The sequence below is a fragment of the Vanellus vanellus genome (genome assembly GCF_965231255.1).
Source record: "Vanellus vanellus genome assembly, chromosome: 3".
NCBI classification, from domain to species: Eukaryota; Metazoa; Chordata; class Aves; order Charadriiformes; family Charadriidae; genus Vanellus; species Vanellus vanellus.
In genome coordinates this window covers 102,181,452-102,205,730 of record NC_138907.1, presented here as the reverse complement: position 1 = coordinate 102,205,730, position 24,279 = coordinate 102,181,452, and the positions used below count along the sequence as shown (strand labels likewise).

At 38.7% G+C, this 24,279-nt stretch overlaps 1 protein-coding gene across 1 annotated transcript in view; it reads left to right on the top strand.

Moving 5' to 3' along the window:
- Positions 1-24,279, top strand: part of FAM83B (family with sequence similarity 83 member B) — a gene marked incomplete at both ends in the record, with an annotated part of 44,893 nt that overhangs the window by 7,429 nt on the left and 13,185 nt on the right. The gene's annotated exons all lie outside the window — the stretch shown is intronic.

Sequence of the window (24,279 nt, the reverse complement as noted above, 5' to 3'; positions counted from 1 at the left end):
TGCTGACATGGAGAAAAACAAAAAGCACAAAAATCCAAGGAGAGCTGCCAGTTCAGAATTTCCCTTTCTCCTGTTTGGATGGAGCGGGGTTGAATGTGACTGAGTTACATGTATTAAGTTTCCTCATATATCAGATCTGGGTACAAGTATCTACTTCACTTGTAATTACTTCAGAACAATTTGGTTAACACTGTGTTATTTTCCCTGAGGAGTACTGCAAGTATTCCAGCACAGGTGGGAGAGGAGTCCAAGAACACTTCAGTATTTACCTCTAAAAGAAGCGCAGACCTTGCCATTAACATCACTGCAATCACACCTTTCCTTTTAGCCTATTGATAAAGTATGCCTATAACCATTTTCTAATAAGAAGGTGCTGTTCTGTGCAATAAAAGTTAAAGTCCACATTTTCAAAATTGCTGTCAGCATGCCTGAGACCTCAGAGGGCTTTTACTCTAAAATCCTACCGTAATTTACCTTTGGGAGGAAAGAAGCAGTGGCCATCACAAGAGTAACGGGGCGTAACTGGCGTTGAGCTTGCTACTTTATTGTAGGATCTGCAGACATCCATAAAATGACTCACCTCTATACAGCTGTTTAGAAAAAAATAATTGCAAGATCTGGCTATGGCTTGCTTGATCAACAAAGTTAATAATTTTTCAGTACACAGTCTGCTGATCAGTGAGCCAGTTGAATTTACAGTAGTGTTGATTGCATTATAAATATAGACGTGGAAGCAACCAAACTCGCCATCTCTGCTTTCCTTTGCCTTTGTTTGACATCTTTTCCCATATCCTGGGTGTTTGTTTTCTGCAGCTGTAAACATCATTATGATTCTCTGCCTGTCTGTGTATAATATAGTTTACTTGCATCTTAGTCTTCCTGATTGGTGCCAGCAAGTACAGGCGTACCACTACTGAAGTACAAATTGTAGATTCAGAATTTATATGCTCTCCTTTATCCTTAGCCATCAAAGAACATGACCAAAGTGTTTGTAGTTTTATAGATGAGAATACTGAGCCAGAAAAGCATTAAATTAGTATATATCACAATTCAAAAAGAGTTATAGTTGTAAACCAAAAGCCTGAGAGTGGTCAGATAACAAGTTTTTATTTTCTTGACTCTGTGGTTTTAGTTGATAAAAAAAAATCATAGTCATGCATTTACTGGTATAGTTATGAAAAGTAATTTCTGAGGAACATCAGTAGTTCAAAAAAGTTTACATTAGTGTATAACTGTAGCTTTGCAGTGCTTACTTTTCAAAGATATTTGTAAAAGCATAAAGTCCTTTCTTATCTTCAGATATAGAGGGTGTATCTTCAAGAACACAGCATGTTCTCATATCTTAGCTGAGAGCGGATTATCTTAACCAGCTCTGTCTCCTCATCTGGCGTGCTTGCACTGGCTGCCCAGAAGATGTGCGACCTGAGGGAACCAGAACAGATACCTCAAAAACAAGGTCTACGGTGACCCCTGCTCTCCCCAGCAAGGCGTGTGGGCACGAAGCTGCCTTCAGAAAACTTCTGTGGTGCGTCTTTTATCCAGTTTTTTTTGCTAACTGCAGCACCAGATCTCCTCAGGCCTTTCCACTTCTGCCAGCGATCCTACAGTAAGAGATGAAGCTGGGCGATAGGATAATATGAGAAGTTATGCACCGTATCTCTTAGAGATGAAAAGAAAACTTTGATATCTGCTTCATCCACCAGCAATCGGGCTTGAACAGTAGCGCAGGATTGTGCATTCAGGTAGCCAGATGGGTGTGCCTTCAGTTCAAACGGCAAATATAACATCTCAGCCTTATTTTCCTGCTGTTTCCTGGAGCTGCAGGCACTCTTTGCCGAGCAGCCTGCACTTCGGCTCAATAAACTCCCTTTATGGCTTAAGCACTAGGTAAAGCACTAGACATCACCTTCTAATTCAGGTGAATCCGAGTGGCATCAGCCCCCAGAAGGTACTGTAGTTAGTGTTTTCCTGCTCGGCTTTTGATGCTCAATAAGCCAGAAATAAAAATTTAGGATGAGATGAAATAACCAGCGCAAGAAGAGCAAGTCCCCGCTGATTCTCTGTGGGACCTTTCTCAGGAAATGCCCACCAAGGGACAGCCCTTTTTAAGCTGTGTGGAATTCACTGCTAGTGAGCTGTACCTCCTGATCAGAGACATCGGAGGCAGCGAACAGAAGTGACAGTGTCAGCCAGCAAATCTGATTTCCCTCAAGTGCCGGGGGGGATACCGCGTGTCAAAGCAACCAGGTCTCCCTCCAGCATGACAGAGCACAATAATATCTGAAGCTCTTCTGATAATTTCTTGGCGCTGCCTAACGGTGGATTAGCACAGCCACACAATAATTGCCTGAAAAGTCACTGTCGAGGGTGTGGGTTTCTTTTAAATAATAGGCAGGTAGATGTGGCTGCACAGTGTCTGTTTGACAGAGATCTGTAACCTGTCTTTGCTGAGGATAGGCCTAAAAATATCAAGCATCAACGGATCCAACTCTTACAGTAGTATGTACTGTTACGAGCCTACAGAAAGCTGCTTTATAATGTAATAAAAACTATATTATTTTGCTCAAAGGAGATACTTTTGAAATGAGAAAACTAAGTGTAGAGATGAAACAGGGGTTATGACTGATTCTTCTATTTGTTTATTTATTTGCTATCACCTTATTTCATGTCTTAGCGCTATACGATCACAAGTAATATTGTATTTTATGATAGATTTTATGATGCACTGTGTGATTGCAGTAATATCATCACCTAATTTGTTCGTGAATTCTAGGCTTATTGAATGACAGTAGGTAATTAGTCAGATGATTTGCTTTCTTATGCATAAGTCAAATTTAATGATGGAAGTGCAGTCCAGCTCTGAAGTGCTGCGATGCAGGATTGCAACCTCCTGTCACAGCATTTCTGTCCCAAGGAAGGACTCGGTACTGTGACTTGAAGTTCAGGGGAGTTAAACAGTGTCTTTGCAATGAGCTTTTGAGAGCCCAGGAAACTCCTTTGTGTAAATTTGAGAGCTTTGCAAAGCCAGGGTTCCGACTGCTTTTTGGAGGAATAAAAAGGAAGGAAAAAACGTGCTGGTTTTGGGACTCGAGAAAGGCACGTGGGGGGAGCAGGGATCTCTGCCAGTCCTTTCAGTTGCTGGGAGGCTTCCTAGTAGAAACCAGTGCAGCAACTAAACACTGTTTAGACCTCCTGAGGGACCATAACACTCTGGAGCCAGCACCCAGGGTGATAATGCTGGCAGCTTTGGATTACTTAAGTCTTACAGCCTCATGTGGAAGGGGACAGCTTGAGACAAATGCAGATGGGACAGCGTTCGATTCAGCTTGGGCTCTGCTCCGTGCTGTCATGTGTAGAGCAGAAGTCACTCCATCGGTATCAGATGGATGGAAATAAGGCAAGAAAGTTATGCATATGCAGACATTTCTGCTCTCACCCCCTGAAGTGACCATACTTACAGGAAACCTATACATCCCTCTTCCCTTCTCCTCCCTCTTCACCCCGCCACTCCTCTTGGACTCTCTTTCCTCTCTTCTCTGCCTTTTCTCCTTTCATCATGCACCTCAGCCAGAGGTGAGTAGGTACTTTTGGCATCTTTCTTGAATGCAGTTCCTGGTGTGACACGGGAATGTGAGCTCCCTCTTAGGTCTGTAAAGAAACGTGGGTGCCTTGGAGGATGCCAGTCAGCACCCCTGAAGCAAGTGCTTGCGGTAGGGAGTTTGAGTCTTTTCCCCATCCTCTGTCTTTACCAGTAAGCAGTGATAAAACACAGTCATGATGTTAGAAATACAGCGATGCTTTTGAATTGCTGGTCAAATAACTTGATTTTATTGGCAGGCTTATGATCTTTATTATCGATTGTAGATCTACTAGGTTAAATATTAGAGGATGTATATTTTCTGAATAGGACTGTGTTATTTGCCCTCTGTTTTATTTCACAATAAATCAAAGTTTTTGGCAACAAGGATGAAGTTTAGAGATAGAGCATTTGTGTATCAGAAATTACAATAGCCTATTTAATTACAAAAATTACTTGCACACACAATTGATTTTCATCTCCTTTTGTCAAGCAATACATCTAATAAAACTTGCAAAGAAATTTTATAGGTATTTAATAAAGGGCAGAGAGGGGAAAAAATAATACTTGTTCAAAGAAGAAACTTTTTTTTCTTCTTGAAACAAAATTAGATCCCTAATCCTGAGAGGATTTAAATAGTTTAATATATGTACACAAGAGGTTCCATTAACTTAACATGCATACATGTTTGCAAGATTGACGCCTAGGGACCTGACCATATATCATTAAGAATCTGATTTTAAATATTTAAATAATCTCTTTCTCTTAAATCGTGCCACAGTACACTTGTTGATTGCATGCAGTGTGAGCAACTAAAAAAAATAATAACACGAGTCCAAACAGCCTGCTGTAACTTTTTTATTTACTCCTCTGCTAGCAAACCTTAAGAGTTTGTACTGAGGATAGAGGCTTCATTTTCTGCTGCATTACACATGCTTGCTGATCTCATACACAGTGCAAGGAAAATTCCATAGAGAAGTTTCTCAATTTGTAGTCTAAGGCTTGTGAAATGATTGCAAAATATATATTAAAAGCACACGTGCACTTTTTCATGCATGCTGGCATGCAAGCAAGCAAAATGAAAGAAAAAAACTAAGAAGTGAGCATCTGAAATTTAGTTGTTGTGGTAGAACTGTCCAAAATAGTTCATGGATTTTGTTTTTTAAATGCTGCGTATTCTTAAATTAAATAAAACCAAAACCAAACACCTTGAGAAATAGTTTCATGGACAATTATGACACTACGCTGATGCAAAATTGTGTGTACACAGACAGACATACTAATTTCGAATTTTGTTAGTGGTGTTTCAAAAAAACCTATGGATCAAAATTTCATAATCTGCTAAATTCTACGGAGAGATATTGCTTATACTATCTGAGGAGGTGAGTTGCCACATTTAGTTATACAAGGTAGTCCCTCTTGAGATATAAAGTGACAGAAGAAAGCATTTCAGTTTAATATGTTCCTTTCTAGTCCATAACCCAGATGTCTATTTTTAAGGTAATAGATTACAGGTAACAAAAATACAGATATTTAGAAAAGGGAAAAGATCTAATATCTGAAATATATAATAATAGTACTTAAATACAGGCATGAAGTTACCAAGCTGAGCAGAGTATCTGAAATCAGCATTAGAAGATGATCTTTGGCAGACTTTTTTCCATAGAATGTAATTAGTTTTAAAAGAGAACAAAAAGCTAGGTGTTTAAGGATTTTGGGGTATTTCCAGCAAATTACATCGACTGAAAAAAATCTAGCCAAACAGTCATGTAGCATTATCTGTTGTGGAAATACTATACTGAATGAGAAACAAAAAGTTGTGGCATTTTTTAATTCCAAATACAGAAATCTCTCTGTCTTGTTTTAAAGAAGTAACGATAACATTGTTGGCTGCATTTCAGTTCACCCTGATGTTCACATAGAGTTTCTACGTTTAAAAACCCAAGTGGAACTTGCTCAAAGCTGCTTGTTTTCAGACAGTTTGTGTGTGGATCCATACTGTAATGCATGAAAAAGAAGTGGAATAGGTTTGAGCATAGTTTTTCCTTGCTCAGTAGATCCAAATTTGGGCAGACCTTTTGCCTTTTGATCAGTCTTGGGTGAATGTGTGTCATTTAGGAATTTTAGGAAGAAAACCCCTCATATGGCACAGAAGTACAAAGCCCATGTTGTTGATGCCTATTGGAGCCATTGCTGTCCTAACAGTGCTGATGTAACTGATAAGTACGCTAAATATTCACCTGTTTGGAAATTTGGAAATTATACATGAAATCAGTTTGACCAGGCTTTAAGTTATTTCTCTAGTGAGGAGACTTTTGGAACTATGGGAAGCACTGTAATATACAGATTAAACATAATCCAGTACTTTTTATTTTTTTTTTTTTTTTCTGAATTAGTATCTTCCATTGACTCTAAATCCTATAGTGCCAAGTTACAGTAAAAATACACTGAATTATGTTTTCGTATCAAAGCATATCTATTTATCAACAGCTATGAAGGAAGTCTGTAGCAATTTCAATGTAAGTAACAAGCATTTATGTGTTCTGGTTTTGGTTTTAAATTGCTCATCTGTGGCTCTGGATGGGATTTTAGCCTGAAACATGTATAGCGCCTTGCTTGGTCAATCTTATGGCTATAAACTATATAAACCCAATAGGAGAAATACCTTTCCCCATGAAAAAGGAAAAAAGTGACATTAAATAATTTTCAAATTATCTATGTAAAGAGGTTACATAATATTTACATAAATAAATATGCGTGCACACACACAAGCACGTACTTTGGAATTTCATTGAAAAAGTTGCTGTCAGCAGCTGCCACAGTAAATATTGCACCACACAGGCTGAAATGCAGAACACCTATGAATCTGATGTATGCGAAAATTCTTTCATGGTAATTATTAACATCTTTAACTAAATTAACGCATTATGAAAATTGAGCATGGCATTTCACTTAGGACATTTTAAATTGATTTCAAAGACCTGGTTGGCTCTTGAAGGTCAGTAAGTTTGCCGGGAAGGGCTTTAATGTTAATAAACTATACCCTCTTTTTCCTTCCTTTCTCAAATTTGCTCAAAACCACAAAACCAACAAAATCTCCAATTAAACGTTTTGTTTGTTTTCAAGTTGCCAAATGTTCCTCAGTGCTTCATTTGCAGTTTTTGCTTGCTTGGTTGTTTTCAGGCGTGCTTTTGGGTGCTTTGTGCCTGGCCTTTTCCAGGGAATAAGCCTTCAGCACTGCATCCAGTGAGCCTCCCTGGGCTGCAGGTTCATTCCCCACAAAGTCCAAGCAGCAAGACTTTAACTTTGAGCTCGTTCATGTAGCCACGATCTCTCCCCACCAAGGCTACCTGTGATTCTGATATTTTAACAAATACGATTTTTGTATAAATCGGTCTTCTTTACTTCTCGATTGTATGCTGCTGCTTCTTGTTCTGTATTCACCCGTCCTCTCCATGGGCCCTGTCTTTGCTTTCCTTTTGAGATTTCTAGTTGACCTGTTTTAGGTTTTTTTTTTTTTGAGTTTTCTAGTTGATCTTATTGGAAGTTATTTTGGAAAATAGCTGGGTAAACAATAATCAATGTTTGTATCCTTTAAAAACTCATCGTTTGTTACCAGATTTGGGCCCCATTCGTCTTTGCAACCATTTCCAGACAGCAAAATCAGCTGAGGTTGATAAAAGGAAGAGATTCACAGATTTTGGTGCCAGAAGGGGCCATTATGATAATGAAATCTGACTCCCTGCACAACACAAGCCTGACACTGTTGTGTCTTCAAAGAGCAGATACTAAGAATAAATCTGACCCTAACCCACTTGGGTGCTAGCCTTACAGTCAGCACATCTGGGTAACTAATTCATAATCACTCAGGAGATCAGATCTTTTTTTGTACAATCACTTTTCTCTAAACGATGGAGTTTGCTTGAAGAAACCCGTTTTGCAAGCCCCAACCAACCCTGCCTGAGCTTTCTGCTGGCGTACCTCATCACTCAACGTGACAGTCAGCCAAAAGAGAAGGTGCAGAGAATTTTAAATGCAGGACTGGAGGGCGAGGTGAGGCTCAGGCTGCTGCGTGGCTGCAGGGATTGCTTTCAGAGGGACTTTGGGATGCTCAACGTTCTCTGTAAGAACAAGCCATTAACCTCCGAGGATTTGTTCGCATGGCACGGTATAAAGTGCAGCGAGGAGATTTACAAGGAGCAGGGCGTTTTCACCTTCCCAGAGCATCATGTTAGCGTGACTAGACTGTTTCCAGTCACAAAACTAATTAGCCACGGGCTGACTCAGATGTTCCTGTGCAGGACAGCGGTGTGACACGCACACACCCTGTATATTTTCAGTTTCCCAGATAAAAATAGATGTAATAATCTTATTCCCACATTTATGAAATGGTTTGTGCTTTACATATGAAAAGCTTTCCATATGTACTTAAGTGTCATTGTAATTTAATAGGAATTCAAAAAGCTGCTTATTTTTTTCTGGTAATTTTTCTGCATCTTTTATGACAGAGAAGTAGCAGACATCAGTACGTTTTAATGTTTTAGTTACGCCATGGATGATTTGGAAGGCTGTAAATAACATTAGTCTATTAAATTTATATTTCTATGTTAATATCTTCTAGAACTAGATAAAATGCTTTTTTGGAGTGATTCACATGCTTTGCTAGTTCCATGCATTTTTATGCAGAAGTCCTTTTACATCCTTTAAAAAAAATTAAAATGTTATTCTTTGTATGTTTTTAGTTTTGCTGAATATAGATGTCTTGTGTTTAAAAGCATTGGTCTTTGACTTGGAAGACTTGTACACAGATTCCTCATAGAACACAGACTCCTCATCTATAAATGTGAATATTTACGGGTATAGATATCAGAGTGATTTGTGAAGACATGTACATATTTTGGGGTACTCATGTACTAGGGGTAGTGAACACAGTTTGAAGAGCTTAAGCTGCAATCGAGCTTCTCAGCTGCTTCTAATGGTATAAAACTTTGTTTTGCATCAAACTTTTGTGTATTTGTTCATGTCCATGAGATTGTTTGTTTGCTTTAAAGGGTTCAAACAGAAATATTTCAGTCATGTCCAAATACGAAGCAGAGAGTTGTTCACTTCCCCATTATCTCCCTGTGTTCTGCTGTTACTTTTTTTCTCACAGTATTCCTCTGTGCAGCTGTGAGAAACACCAAAATTTCTTTTTTATTGTTCACTTGAAGTAGTGTTTCTGATTTAGGTTGCATTTCAGCGAATGCTCTGTCACCCATGTCAGTGTCATGACCTTTTGCATGCCTCACTCTTGTCTCATTGCAAAAATTGTTCCCATGCCAACTAAGATGATGTATATTGTATTTTTGATGATTGATAAGAGACTGGAGTATCTTTTAATTACCAACTACAGGTCATATTTGACCAAAAATGATAAATCCCCTGAAAAATTCCTTCCTGACGGCTGCACCACACCTCTCTAGTGAGTGCAGACTGCACCGACATCTGAGAGCAGGTTCAGAATTACGAGGAAAGACTCTGAAGAACAGAAAAAGATATGCACATTGTTAAGTGAGCAAGAAAAAAGGATAAAAGCCATGCTGTTATTACATGTGAAACAAGTGCTGTTTTTTCCACACTTCTGTCAATACAATGCTGGTTTGAAATTTTTTATCTAAAGGAAAGAGGCAAATATTAGAATATTTCTTTTTCAGTCCGTGCACGTGCATGTGCGTGCGATCCTCTACATGCACATACACGCTGTGTTACAGAGAGCGTGGCTTTTAGGTATGCACACACGCACAGGATGCACGGCAGTCTGGTATGGAGAGCCTTATTGGCGTGAATTTGGAGTGGGCAGGTTACTCAAGGGAAGATCTTTCCTGAGATCAGAGAGGTACTTCATAAGAACAAATATTTATTTGAAAGGCACTAGTTTGCATCAAAAAGCAGTTCTTTTCCAAGGTGTACTTGGAGTAAAACGTTCACCTCTCCTCCACAGCAGTATCGCAGGTTCTCATCTCCATCCTTATTTCAAGCAACTCAAGTCATCTAGTATATTAAGCTATTAGCATGCTTGGCACGTTTTTCAAGAGCAAACTTTCCAACAGAATGTGGCTTAATGTAAGTCCATGGGTAGTTTGGTCAGTGGTGTTTCTGCTTTTGTTCCTTACGATTAGACAGGTTCTGTTCTCGAGAGCAAAACAAGTGAGTTTTCCTCTACCCCTCACATTTGCTAGCATATATACCCCTGAGGCATCCAGCTGTTCAGCACAGGGATGTTTTGTGGCTACAAGGACCTCACTGGCGCAAATAGGCAGCAAATCTCTCAAAGCAAGCTACTGAAGAGCTGCAGTAGGTGCCATGGAGACTGATTTTCTTCTTCTTCCATTCTTAAATCAAGGTATCTGCCATCGTGTTTTGGAAGAGACCCCCTTGCCCTAGCCAGAGGTTTGCATTTCTTGCAGGTGTTCAGAATGCTTTATGATTTGATCTCTGATTATCATTACCCAAATTGGGGGGTGGGGTGTGAATTGGCATGCAATGCACATCAGGAGGAATATTTTGTAGAAAGGGGAATGATCTCACATACATGAAGTTGTACAATGGAAGACTTGTGATAACATCTTTCTCTTCTACCCATTAATAAAACCTATTAACTTGCCATGTTGGTCACTAGCTCAATTGACTATAAAGGGTTCAGTTACTTGCACACTGATAACTCATTTCTTTGACTAACTGTTCATTTTATTCATTGATGAATGAGTGCTTCACATTATCCTTGTGAGGATGAGAAAAAGGAGGGGAGCAGACCATGAGCATGGGACGAGAGTGCCTGTCTGTGGCTGAGGCGATGGAGTCTGGATCACAGAACTCCGTCCTGCAGCCCAGCCATGTGTCTGCTCATCCTGGGAGTGGACTCTGATTTAAGAAAATCTTATGGATACACTGAATGAACTCTTAAACATTAAAAATAATTTTTTAAATTTAAATGGAAAGGCTATTCTATATCGAAGACGGAGCATTGTGACTATCTGATCTGACTGTATCGCAAAGACCAAATAATCTTTCCTGTGATTTTGCGTAATTGCAGTATCAGATTGCAACTGATGAATTAATACTTCTCTTGTGGCCTTGTTGAGGAGCTGTATGGAGATCAATGAAAGCTGATGTACAGAAAAATAAAGTGTCACCAAGATCATTCTAAAGCTGTATGACTTCTTGTTGTCCGACAGAGATGGTTATTCAAAATTCAGCTCACATAAAGACTAAAACATCAATTTAGCAAAAACTTGGCAGAAAGAAATAAGAATGAAATGTTTCTTTTAATTTTTTAAACTTGTTTCTATTGATTCCTTTCTTATCTATTGACTTGCTACTCCCTCAAATGCCTCACTATCCATGGAAGATTCACCTTTGAACAAGAACTGTCAGTTTTCTATTAAAAAGCTTTTAGAGTGTTTCAAAATTGAAATATTTTTTTAAAAATACAATATTTTAAAGTATAATATTGCTACTGAAATTCAACAACTAATAATTTTACTTGTAATTCCTCTCCTTTTTTATTTCTTTCAAGTGCTGCGCTTGCTTCAGGAATTAAATTTTTGTTTACTACTGTATTTAGTTCTAATTCACTATCTACTCCACTGGGGTCTATGAGAATTGTAGAATTACTTATCTGCTTCATTTCAGTTTGCTCCACAGCAGGTTTGAGCAGGGTGTTTTTTTAATTACTTCCCTACTATTTCAGACATCTCCCTCCATATGGTAATGTGCATAAAAATTTGAATTTGTTTACTTCCTGAAAAGCTGAACATAATTACTCATTAACTAGATTAATCTTTTCTTATCTTTAGGACATTCTGCTGATGCTTTCAGACTAGCCCATAATTATTTTTTCCTTTTTCATCTAATCTGTAATAAATAATCTAGCATGCCAGGGTAATGGATTTCACCTGGGGATCTCAACTTTATTTGCAGAAAATAATTAATTAATTGGTTTCACAAGCTGTCTTTAAAAGAGGTGAAATTGAAATGCAGCCTGCCAGCACGCAGTCATTAGCAACATTTTGCATCATTAGCTGTAGCTGCTGTAGAAGCAGGTGGTGTAATCCACTTCTCTCAAGTATCAGTGAAGGTTCCTGCTCAAGTGGCACCGTGTTTAAAAAAAATAAATAGTTAAAATCATCTGGTTGGGTTGTTTACCTGGTGTTCAGATGTAATTACGTGCCATACGGTCGTATGAAGGCATACGTTATGTCTGTAATATGTATTGCAGAATGGTGATCTGACATCATTGCTGTTGCTTTTGTTAGCAGCATAGATGTTGCTACAGGTATTTGTCCAGGCACGGTATTTTTACTTATAAAGGCATTTTACTATGTCATATAGCTAAACTGGAAAAATTTTAAACAGAGAATTTGTCAGAGTTTAACCCTGAGGAAAATTTTCATTGTCATCACTGACCTGTGACCGGTAATTTTAAACAGCCTGAATTGTGTACTTTTCTGGTTTACCCTAACCATATCACTGCTTGGATTGAGCTCCTTAAACAGACTTAGGTACATCTATAGGGTTTGAAATTAGTGGCAGTGAAATAAATAGCATCTGTATTGTGATTCACGTCATTGTGAATATCATAAAGATATGGTCATGGAATGTGCAATAAAAAGTCACATATTTTAAAGTTTGCATAAAATGTGTAAAACCCCATTTGAATCCCACATTCAGTATCCAAAATCAGATTATTTTTTTTTCCAATCCCAAATTTAACTGAGTTTGAAGTTCTGGAAAGAGAGGCAGAGGGACAGGAAGGGAGAAGGGGAGAATTAAGGGGGAGAAGGAAAGGAGGGAGCAGAGGAGGAAAGGGAAGGCAGTGAGAGAAGGGAGGGAGGAGCATAAGAGAAGTAGACCGTAATAATCTGGGTTTGCTTGCAGTTTTGTGACAGCAGTATGAAAATCTTTAATATCATTGAGTCCTAGAAGCTGCTAGAAATATTCACATGTAATCAAAATGTTTTCACAGGACAACTGCTTTAAACATCTGTCCATTAACCAGTCGTTACATGTATATACCTCAAGTATCTATTTCTGACTCTTAATCATAGAATCATAGGGTTGGAAGGGACCTCTGGAGATCATCTAGTCCAATCACATGCATGAAGCTGAATACAAAAGCTGTAATCTTGAAAAAGGGTGAAACAAGCAATATTTGAAAAGATGTTTTTTCCCACTTATTCTTCCCTGAATATATGATTAGCCCTTATTTTTGTACTCATTGACTCTTGTGTTACTTTTCCTTTCAGAATTCGGGTTGAGCAACCCAGTTGGTCATCAAGCTGGTTTTGAACACTGAGCATGAGCACTTTTTCCCTGATACCGAAAGTTTAATTAAAAATGACCAACAGCAGAGCAAGGGATTTCCTTTGCTGTCTTGGGTATAAACTATCCAGGTCTGCCAATGGCAGTTATTGTAAAAAATATTACTCTATTGCAGTGGACTGTAGCATTCCTTCCTAACCTTGTAAGATAAGGAGATCATCCCCCTTCTTCCTAAATAGTACCAGGAGCCTCTGTTGAGGATGGCTTTTTCCACTTTGGCATTACCTTCACTATACTGTAAACTAGAGGAGGTTTTTAACCAGAATTGCTTCTAGTCTCAGCTGGTGTTCAGTGGACACCTGTCCTTGTTTCGGCTGGAATAATTTTCTTCCTATTAGCTGTGTTGTGGATTTAGGATGAGAATAATGTTGATAACGCACTGATGTTTTAGTTGTTGCTGAGCAGAGCTAACACTAAATTAAGGACTTTTCAGCTTCTCACACTGCCCTGCCAGCAAGGAGGCTGGGGGCGCACAAGAAGCTGGAGGGGACACAGCCAGGACAGCTGGCCCCAACTGGCCAAAGGGATATCCCATACCATATGATGGCATGCTGAACAGTAAAACTGGAGGGAGCTGGCTGGAGGGTGGCGGCTGGTGCTCAGGGACTGGCCGGGCATCGGTCAGCGGGTGGCGAGCAATTGCATTATGCATCACTTGTTCTGAATATTATTATTATTATTATTATTATTATTATTATTATTATTATTATTATTATTATTATTATTATTATTTTCCCTTCCCGTTCTGTCCTATTAAACTGTCTTTATGTCAACCCATGAGTTTTACCTTTTTTCCCCAATTCTCTCCCCCATCCCACTGCTGGGGTGGCGGTGAACGAAGGGCTGTGTGGTGTTCAGCTGCCTGCCAGGTTAAACCACAACAACATTTAACAATGTCTTCTGCAAGGACTTCTGATTTTTTATTCCTCTTTTTCTTCTACGTTTCTGAGACACTTTCACTAGCAGTGTTCCTCAGGATTATGAAATTTCCCTTTTGGAAGAACAAATTTTAAGTGTCTATAGAGGTGTAAACTCCAACAACTAATGGTATAATTAGGACTTGTTTCTCAGTATTAAGTATAATCAGGTCATGCTGACTGCTCTGTAGGTTTCCACTAATTTGAAATTCGTCAATTAAATCTTTTTTTTTAATTGGGCACTGACATCCAAAATAGATTTGTTTTCTCTTGGTTGCAATGTCTTTTGTGTTAGAGAATAATAAATCTGCTAATGAAGTTCTGTTGCTTGCTGCAAGGTCCCCCTGGAATAAGGCTCCTGGACTTACCGGTGCATGGCTTACAAGTCCTCCACAACTCTGTGTTTTTATTTTTCCACATACTAAAAATGTTTGATAGGCCATCATCAGGACATCCTTGTGGACTGTGGTTAACATACTGCATATAGGCATTTGAAAGTGGCTTTCTGAGTCATACGCAACTCTGAAACACATCAGGTTTGTGAGCTGACTTGGATCCACCGAACTCTCCCTGCACTTCAAAAATAAGCGTTTCATGCTTTTGAATCACTTATTTTCATCTACCTCCATTATTTTCCAGGATCTACTATGTAAGCACTGTTTCCAGCTCTGTATTAAGCCCCTGCCTATATTTTTTTATTCTTTTCTTATATGCTTAATGTACCTGTAGTTCATATTCATTCCAGTAAGTAACAACAAGGGATTTCAGGCAGTATTATACAATTGAACAATGTAGTTGCATTTTATTGGAAATTTTTAATCTGAATTACATATATACTAGCAGCAGCATTGAACCCTGTTTAGGACATTGTAAATATGTTTTTTATTTATAAAATATGAATATTATGTATTCAGCTCTTCCCATTTAATTTCAGAAATATGTTTACTCTTAAGGTCTCAAAGATGAAAAACAGTGCACAGCTCTTGCATATGCAAACTTAAAAGTAAAATTATTCTTCCCAGTCTAGAAAAGTGGGTCTGAATCATCTCTTCTTCCTATAAATCTGTCTTTGACTAAGAGAATCTTTCATTGTTTCCAAGTGTCTAATTAACAAATGCCAGCAAAGTTGTCTACTTTAAAGAAATGGTGCTTGTTTTTATAGTTTAAAGTCTACAGCCTGTAAGTGTTCATTAATGTTGTGGTTTTCTATACATTGTCTAGCGTTTTTAAATATGTATATGCTCAGGAAGTGGGGTTCGGTGTTGACAGCGTGTATATACAGGATTCTTGAGGAAACTGAGTGGAGCAGTGGGAAGGCAGACCGACTCAGAACTTCATTCCATTCTGAGAAACCCCACCAAAGTGTACTCTTAAAGGTGGCAAAATCCCCCAATCTTTTCAAGAATTGTTATCCAGGGTAGCTGAAGTCTCAGATATTTACTTTGACTCTCATAAGCACCAAATTATTTTAAGATTTCTTGAAGGAAATGTCAGAAAGAGCCCTCAGAAGTGTTGGCATCCAGTCTAGTTTACCTTGGCATGAAGAATGTCTGTAAACAAGAGCTATTCGAATGGACAATTTTAGTACATTTTTTTAAAATGTTTTTGTCCCTTTGCATTTCTCCCCACCCCCCACCTCCGAGTTTAAGATGGCTCTTTTTCCATGTTCCTAGTTGTGTATGGCAAGGCATGGCAGCCATTCATAGTTTCAAGTACTGAAAAAGTTCTTAACTGCATGGTAGTCAACTCAGACTTCCCTTGGCCAGGTAGAAGCTAGTCAGGAGCATCTACTGCTCTTAGTAGTATTCCAATTATTTGGCAGAGGTCTCAAAACTGAGACTGGTCTCTGAGGTTGTCGGATGAGGCTTTCAATCCTGCACAGCAGATCAAAAAGTAAAATTTATTAGGAGTTTAGTTCTAATTACTATTGGCACTTTAAAAAAAAATAATTAAGGCTTATCACATGGTTGCAAATTGTTTGTTTTTGGGCAGTCGCTAAGTAATGCACACATGAATAAACAAGTATTTCTACTTACAAACAAATTTAAAATAAAAAGTATAACATTATAATATTAATTCAAATAGCCTGAACATTCCCTAAATATTAAGGGATCCGGTGAGAACCCACATATTAAAGCTGTTAATAGTCTTAAATAAAAATTATTTCTGAAGGAGCAAGTCTTTGAAATTCATCATAGAGAAAGCCGGCGGCTAGAGAAGTACCTTTTATTTTTGCCATGAATTTCCATTCTGGTATAGCTTAGTCGTAGGCTGTCAGAAAATCCTGGCATTTCCTTTCTGTTTGCTTTCCTCAGGAAAAGCTTGGCAGCTTCCCAAAATAACGACTGAATAAGAACATTCTGAAGAGCTAAATACAAATATTAAAATCCTGCTACCCAACCAGCTGCAGCACACATGGCACTGAGAACAGAGCAGCAACATCAATGGCAAGAGATGAAAGGGCAGAGTAAGCCCCCAAACATGTTCCCTCCATCATGCCAAGGGTTTTCTGTGCCGCCTTACGTGCTTCTCTCTAGGACCTCTCCCCGCTTCTGTTCGCGGTGACAGAACACCGCTTGCTTGTTAAATACAAAAGTGGTTTAGTTATTGATGGGAGCATTGCAAACAGAAGGGGAAGTGTTAAAAGTGAACGTTGTGAATGCTTGTTGCTTTATTCATGCATGACAGTGCTTTGCAGATTTAAGTAAAGCTTTTCTTGTCTCTGCTGTGCCAGTCGCTGGGCAGCAGCTGTTTCTTTGCAGTTCCTTTCTTCCAAGGGTTAGGTTTATAAAAGCTTCTTGGAAAGTCCCCACAAAGAATCCCCAGAATATCCCCTGCCCTCCTCTTGTCTCCCTGACTTGCCAAAACTCGATTCTGCATGAGCGGAGGTAAAGCTTCAGAGGAATTATTGCCTCTGCTGCCGGCCGCAGCGAGGTGGTGTCTCCTGTAATTCGGTCAGCTCGAGCTGAGTTCTTACTAATCCTTCAGCCAGAATAACAACTACCAAACCCATAGATACACATCGCATTTATAGAATTAATGTAGCTCACTCCCATAGGTTTTGCAAGATACCTGTAAAATTCCCCGTTGCGTGAATTTGAGGAGGTAGTGCTGAAGGAGTCGTTTTAAGATGGTACTTGTATGACTTGCTAGCTCGGCCTGCAATAGCTTTCTGAAAGGTAATGCAGAAGACTACTGTGCGTTCACTTTTCAAAGAAAACAATCTTATCTGTGCTTCAGAGAAATTTTCTTTTGTGTTGGTTTTAGTTTCATTTGTAGAAGAGCTAAACCTGATCTTCTGATCTGCTTTTTTTAGAGACGTGGTAAGCTGCACAAAAGTTGCCAAATTGAGCAAAGGGCAGAATTGTCAGGTAGTTATAAGGAGATGGTACATTGCAAAAAATGGATTTTCCCAGTGTATTTCAAAGTTAAATCACATCCTTTTTCAGAGCTGCTGGGTTTGCTGCCGTATCATTCTTTGCTGCCAGAATCAGAACGTTTTTCCCCATTACAGATGGCTGGAAAGTTCCCCTACTGCACTTCTTTCTTACATGTCTTGGACAGAACAGATAAAGCTTCACCATGTGGACTATACAGTTAAACACAGTTGAACTATTTATGTAGCACTTTATGTGCTTCCCTGCATTCGTAATTTTCTGAGAATGGCTTGCATTGGTTTTCCGTATAGTTTTGCAGGAGATTTCCAGAATTTTAGTTTACCTTTTGTTTTCTGGACAGTGACTCTTTTCTTAGGAATTTTCATTGATGTTGAGTATGTCTGACACCCTGTTCCAGAGAGAAGTTGTTGAGGTTATTGACTACTGATAATGTACATGTTGAAGTTAATTTTTATTCCATTTAAACTTAGTTTTCACCTTAAAATGCTTATGTTGTGTTGGTGGTATGTGACATGATAAACTGAAGCTTGGTGATCAGAACAGAAGCTGTATTCAGTTCTGAGCGGTCCGCTTTGTGTATCCTCAGAATTGATGGTGAAAGTGTTCTTCTGGAGCAGGAAAAAGAGGACAGTGAGGGTTAGGAGAGCTTCATCCCAGGCAGTGTATCTGCTTGTTAGTGGAGTGCTAGACTTCACCCTGTAGATAATTAAATTGCTTTTAAAGAATGCAATAATGGAAGAACATTTTGAAGTACATTGCATGGTTATGTTCTATTGCTCTCTCAATGCAGAGCCAAGTTAAATAAATTAAATATGATCTCAGGGAGCCAATTTTGGTGATAATATACTACAAGTAGTGACATTAACTTAATGGAAGTTGCAAAAATGTAAATCATCTGGGTATTTGTTCCATTACATTGCTACAGTAATTGTAGGAGAATGGATCCTACTCAGATGTTTGATTACTATTTGTATTATTCTATCTAGACTCTGTTTATAGAGGAGGACTCCCCCCATTATACTGCTCTTTGACTCTTAATCTCAAGGCTTTTTATGTGCTACAGTTGCTATGAGAGAACTCAGCAATTCAGCCAACCTGAAGGTGACCTGAGATACTCAGGTAGTTTCAAAGTATGTTTTGCAATGGAAGGATGTGTTGTGCAAAGCATTTCAGAGCTGTGTTTAATTTTGAAAATTAATACAAAATTAATGAAGTATCATCTTAGAAGCACCCTGGTGTTAGCAACAGTGCCATAAAGTGCGGGTATCAGATGATTTATTAGGATGCTGCTAACACGAATTGCAGCAAGCATAGGCTGGATCAACCATAAACAACAGCATAACATAATTAAAAAAAAAACAAACGCAATAATTTGTGGGATGTATTATATAGCTTATTAGTGGGAAGGCTATCTGCATTGATCGCAAAATTTGTCTGTCTTTCTTTTATGGTGCCTGAAACCCACCCAGTCAATTTGCTGCCTGCCTCCTGTTGCTAACAGCAAGGTATGCAGTACCACATCTTCTTTCTGCACTGTTGCGACCATCACGACCTGCCTGCTCTCTGAGAAGGGCCAGATTCAGACAGCACTGAGCCTGCGCCACAAGGAGGTTCTCTCCAAAAAAGAGATCTGTGAAAAAGAATTCGACTGTAGTACCAGGGAAAAAGGTCAACGAAAATAAGAGTGAACATTCCTACCCGAAAAGTAGTTCTTTGGTCTTGGGGTTTGGAAGGGTGGAGGCGTTCAAAAGCACTGCACAGCAATATGGATTTTTGTCACAGCATGCCCAAAGGAAGCCTCACGTAGGTTACAAGGAATCGATACTCTTGCAGCGTAGGGTAGGTCTTTAGCATTATTCCCTACTAGGTTATTGATATAATGGTAGGTGTCTTTTTAGTAAAGCCTGACCTAAGGAAGCAGTTGCATTAGAGGATTCCTCTTTTTTACCGTTTATAGTAAAGGAGGTGTTAAATGACACACTCTGCAAGATATCCCTTAAAGAATTATAATTAGTGCTTGTGAAAGGAATGAAGATACTGGGATAATAAAACTGTCAGTTGTTCACAAAGTAGACTTACAGAGCACTAGTAGTAAAGGCCTTCCATTACATCTGTGCCTTAATTTCAGTACACACCCATTAAAAGGATTGATTTTAATGTGCTAAAACTGAGCTATGAAGATTAAAACCCATTGATTTTTCTTACCAAAATTCTTACCAAAAATGGGAGAAGTAAAGCAGAAAAACTCCTTTACTTCTCAGTATTCTTTATTTATAAATTTATATAAATTTATGTATAGTCTCTGTTTTCTTTAATAGTCTTTTATTGTCTCTGTCTTTAATAGTCTTTTAATAGTCTTTTATAGTCTCTGTTTTCTCACAGCAAATTTTATAATTACTACCAAACGTGGCACAATTTGCTTGGATTTTGACAATGATGGGAGTGGAGATCTCTGAATCACTGAATTGCAGACTCAGTCAGGTGGAAGGGACCTCAGGAGGTCTCCAGTCCAACGTCTTGCTTACAGGAGGGCTAGCGATAGGATCTGACCAGGTTGCTCAGGGCTTTGCCCAGTTGGGTCTTAAAAACCTCCAAGGATGGAGACTGGACAACCTCTCTGGGCAGCCTGCTCTACTGCTGGGCTGTCCTTGTAGGAATAAGGAGTCTTCCCTATATCCAGCCAGAACTGCTCTTGTTTCAGTTTGACCACTGTCTCTTATCCTGCCACCACTGTGAAGAACCTGGCTTCATCTCCTCGAGACCTTCCCTGTGAAGACTGCTTTAAGATTCCCTGAAGCCACCTTTGCTCTAGACTAAACAAGCCAAGCTCCTTCATGTGCTCTTCACAGGGAAAGCACTCCAGCCCTGGCCATCTCCGTGCCCCTCCCCTGGACTTGGTCGGGAGAAATTTAGTGATAGATGTATTTGCGCTGTTGGTATTGGCCTGTGCAACTACTTTTGATAGAAGCCTTTGAATGGAATGAGTTTCTGAAGGTAAGAACTATTTAAGCAAATAGAACACATGTGAATGGGCCCAAACTTGCGACTCCTCGGAACAACGCCTGGCCCTATAACAGGAGAGATCAACAGAACTGAGCATCGTCCTCCATTTACAGTCATATAATATCCAGTGTGGTGTCATGTCACTGTGTACTTAAACTCCTGTTTTGCAAGAATCTGCATAATTTTGCAGGAAATTTCATCTATAGCTGTTTTTTTTAACCTTCAAAATAATACATGTGTCTGTCTTTCATGAATCTTGTCACTAGTATTTTGAGGTGGAGTGAGTCATTTCCTGAACTTGGAGATTATTAAAAACTTTTAAAGAATCAAAAGATCTTTGTATTAAAATGATCTGCTACTTTAGAGATAATGAGTTTTTAAATGCTACTTTGCTCGATATTGTGCAATTTAAATAAAATACATCAGCTTACCGGAAAAAAGTGTGTTTTAAAATATTTGCATAAAAATAGTGCTATTCAACAAAATTATACTTTTCTGCCTATACTTAAATGTTTCTAAAATGTTAGAATAATGCGTGAAGCTTTACTCTTCTATTGCAAGCCATATTCTTGGTGTCAAGATACTAGTAAGAATAACAGAATATGGCTCTATTGGTGCCTTCATTTAAGTTGGTGAAACTATCAGCTTTATTAGGAGTAATTCTGTGCTTATTGACTTCAGCAGATTTTCTTCTGCTCTATGGATGCCATGAAAACCGAATTTGAACCTTAAAAAGCATTCACCACTTTAAAAAAAGATTTGTCAGATAAGATGAAAATATTAGTAGCAACAATCTAAGATTATTTGAATTTAATTTGGGGTGAAGAAAACTAGCGTAACAATTGTTTTCTGCACTGGCTCCACTTCAGCTGATCACTGAAATGTGTTCTTCTGTCACTGAATCAGGTGGTGGTAGTTCACTCTCGCTGTGCATAATATCAGTGCTTCTGCTCTGTCAACTATTTTATCTTCCCCGGAAGTGTAAAACGTTTCATTATTCCCAGCTGAGGGTCATTTTTGATCAGGGTCATAATCAGTTTCTCAAGGTTTGGAAAGTTCTCCCAGAATTCTGGTGCTTTCAGCTGAAAACTGCTGCACCCATCTGGTTTCCCCTGCCTGGTTGGATGCCCTTTGTACTTCTTATAAAAGCATTGGTGCTTGCTTCTGAGAAGACCTCTGCATTTTGGAAAACAAATATGCTTTGGAAGGAAAATGGCAGTTTATAAGGAAGCCTATTGTATGACACTGGAGTGTTCTGCCTTGGAGGATTTTCTTGACATAGGAGGATAGCGTTGTTACGCACAAAGAAACAGAATTTGTGGAATAGGCAACTTTTTGACCTACTTTCTGCAATTTTGAGTCTAGTAGTTTCTTCTTCCTTGCTGGATTTCGCTGTTATGTGGCGGCTTCTTAGAAGTATCAAGATGGAAATTAGCTCTGCAATTGCAAAAACCAATGCAAAAACACGGGAGTGAAATATTTTCTTCCAAAATGATGCAGTAAGTAACTAATCCTGCAGTTGTTATTACATCTTTAATTAAAGATAGATACACATTAAAGAATACCTCTTTTGAAGTAACTGCCTAGTCTTGGTCTCCTTAATTAATCAAAATCATGAAAACCATACTGGCTTTTTCTTTCCCTAAGCTCAGTACTCCCTTCTGCTGCAAAGTAGGCAAATGTATAAGGAAATGTAACACCCCACAGCTTGCCCTGCCCCCCCCCCCCCCCCCCCCCCAAAAAAAAAGGAAGTTTAGTACATTTAAAGCCAGAATATTCTATGATGTTTATGGAATCCACTCTTTCTGCATCAAAATCTATAGTTTATGATCAAACCATTCTGTTCAAACAAAGTCTGATTAATAGACATCACTATACAGAAATTACCTTATCTCTGTAAAGGACTTTTTACTTATCAGTGTATATTGTGTAGATTTTTGCTCAGACATAAGTGAAACAAGACAGATGAACAAATAGGGTTGCCATTGTTCAAATATGGCACTCTTCTTCCTCCAGCAATTGAGCCTAATTATGTTTGTGTTGACTAGATTAATTGAGTGTTGCTAAGAGTGAATGGGCAGGCTAATGAGGGCATAAAACAAGAGTCATCTTTGGTTTCCAGGGAATGCGAAAATGGATGTCCAGTTGGTTGTCAGATCATGACTGTGGATTTGCATACATGTCCTTAAATCTGGTGAGGATTTTGCAGCTAGCACAAGCTTAAGGTTTCAAAATGTAATCCCTGTTCCAGCTCTGGAAGTGAAACCTACTTTTTCTTGCAAGACTGCTTTGATGCTTTGCAGAAATAACTCCAAAATTAATAAGCTAAATGGTTTGAGAACAATTCTGCTAGTGAAGACAAAAGAGGGTTTCCCTGTTCATTCCTGAGTTACAAAATATCTGCGTAGTGGTGCCCATGCATCCCTGCCACGCCAACAACTTCCTGGCTTGCTTGCTTATGTGTTTATTCCTTCCCTCTTCATAAGGATAGACGTGGCCATTCTAGTCAGCGTTGCGTTTTAGTTTTTATTACTCATTCTTGTTTTTTTCTTCTCTGTATGTTTCCAGTATATTAGTCTTTGCAACCACAGACACTGCAAACAAATGAGCATGTTAGATATCTGCCATAGGAAAGTGGTAGAATGATTTTTGAAGGCTGTACTGTTGATTTTGAATATTTCATGTATTCATGTCAGTGTACAGTAATGAATCCATTCAGGATTTCACTCTTACATTTAAATAGATCCTTGAATGTAATGAGCACCTATTTCTAAAAGATCTGAAGAAAAGGAAAGGTTAAGAAGGAATTAGGGAGTTCAGAGGGAAGGGGACACAGGCAATGACACAGAGCTGCTTGAGAACGGGCTTTCTTCTTTGGGCTTTTACCTTACACACTTGATCTGTCTTGGCAGATTTTTGCTCAGACATAAGTGAAACAAGACAGATGAACAAATAGGGTTGCCACGTTCAGTTAACGTTGTGTATCTCAGAAACAAGACCAAGCAGAAGGCGCCGTCTGAAAGCAATCAGGTCCTTAGAGTTAAGATAAACTTTTATGGTTTTCAGTCTTTCCTTTCAAATTTAGATAAAGAAATATACTTTGTACTGTTAAAAATCACATTTAGGTTTTATTTTCAAGAAGCCAATAAAATGAATGAGGTAGTGCATGGGCATATTACCTAAGATTTTTGAAAGAATTGAATTATTTCATGCTATTCAAGTTCCTGTCTGACTGGTGGATTTGTAAAGAGTGTCTTTATTGCTGGGTGACACATCATGGTAAGGCCGAGTCCTTTCATTTTTACTACTTCAGGAGCTGGTTTTTTACCTTTCCTAATGACATTGTTATTTTACTTTTATTTTTTGTAGGTCAGCTCTCAATGTTTCTCGTGGTTTAGGTACATGTTTGGCATAAGTGAGTCTTTCAGTTCTAAGCAGATAGGATTCAAAGATGACTGACAGGAGACACAGTGTTTACCTGGGCAGGTGCAACAGCACTTCCCAGATGTTGTGCGTGAAGGAAATGTTTCAGTTCTGGAATAAGATGAGTTATTGTGACTTAAAAATTACCCCATTAAAGTTGAGGTACAGATAGTTTAAAGATTAGTGAAAATGGTAAAGCATGCTCATTATCAAGCCTGCTCTGGTACCTGTGAAATGCTTTATTTAATTTGAATTTGCACCTGAGACATCTCATTGGAACTTTCCATGTGGACTCTAGTGGATAAGAATATTATCTTTAAAAGTTACACAGATGCCTGTTCTTCCTCTATTATTTCCCCTAACGCTTCAGTGCTAGTTCTTCCCAAATTGCTAATGAGATGTCAATAGTAAATAATCTCAAAAATACCATTAGTGGGACACTGCTTTTCCCAATCGGAAATACTTACTTTATCCCCGTAGGTTGAAGAGCATCAGTAGCTGGTGTTCAGCACTCTAATCCTCTTGAACCAAGTTCCCACAAGCTGTGGAAGTTTCATCCCAGCAAGAGTGCTGAATCAGTACAGATCCTGAAGTCCTCAAC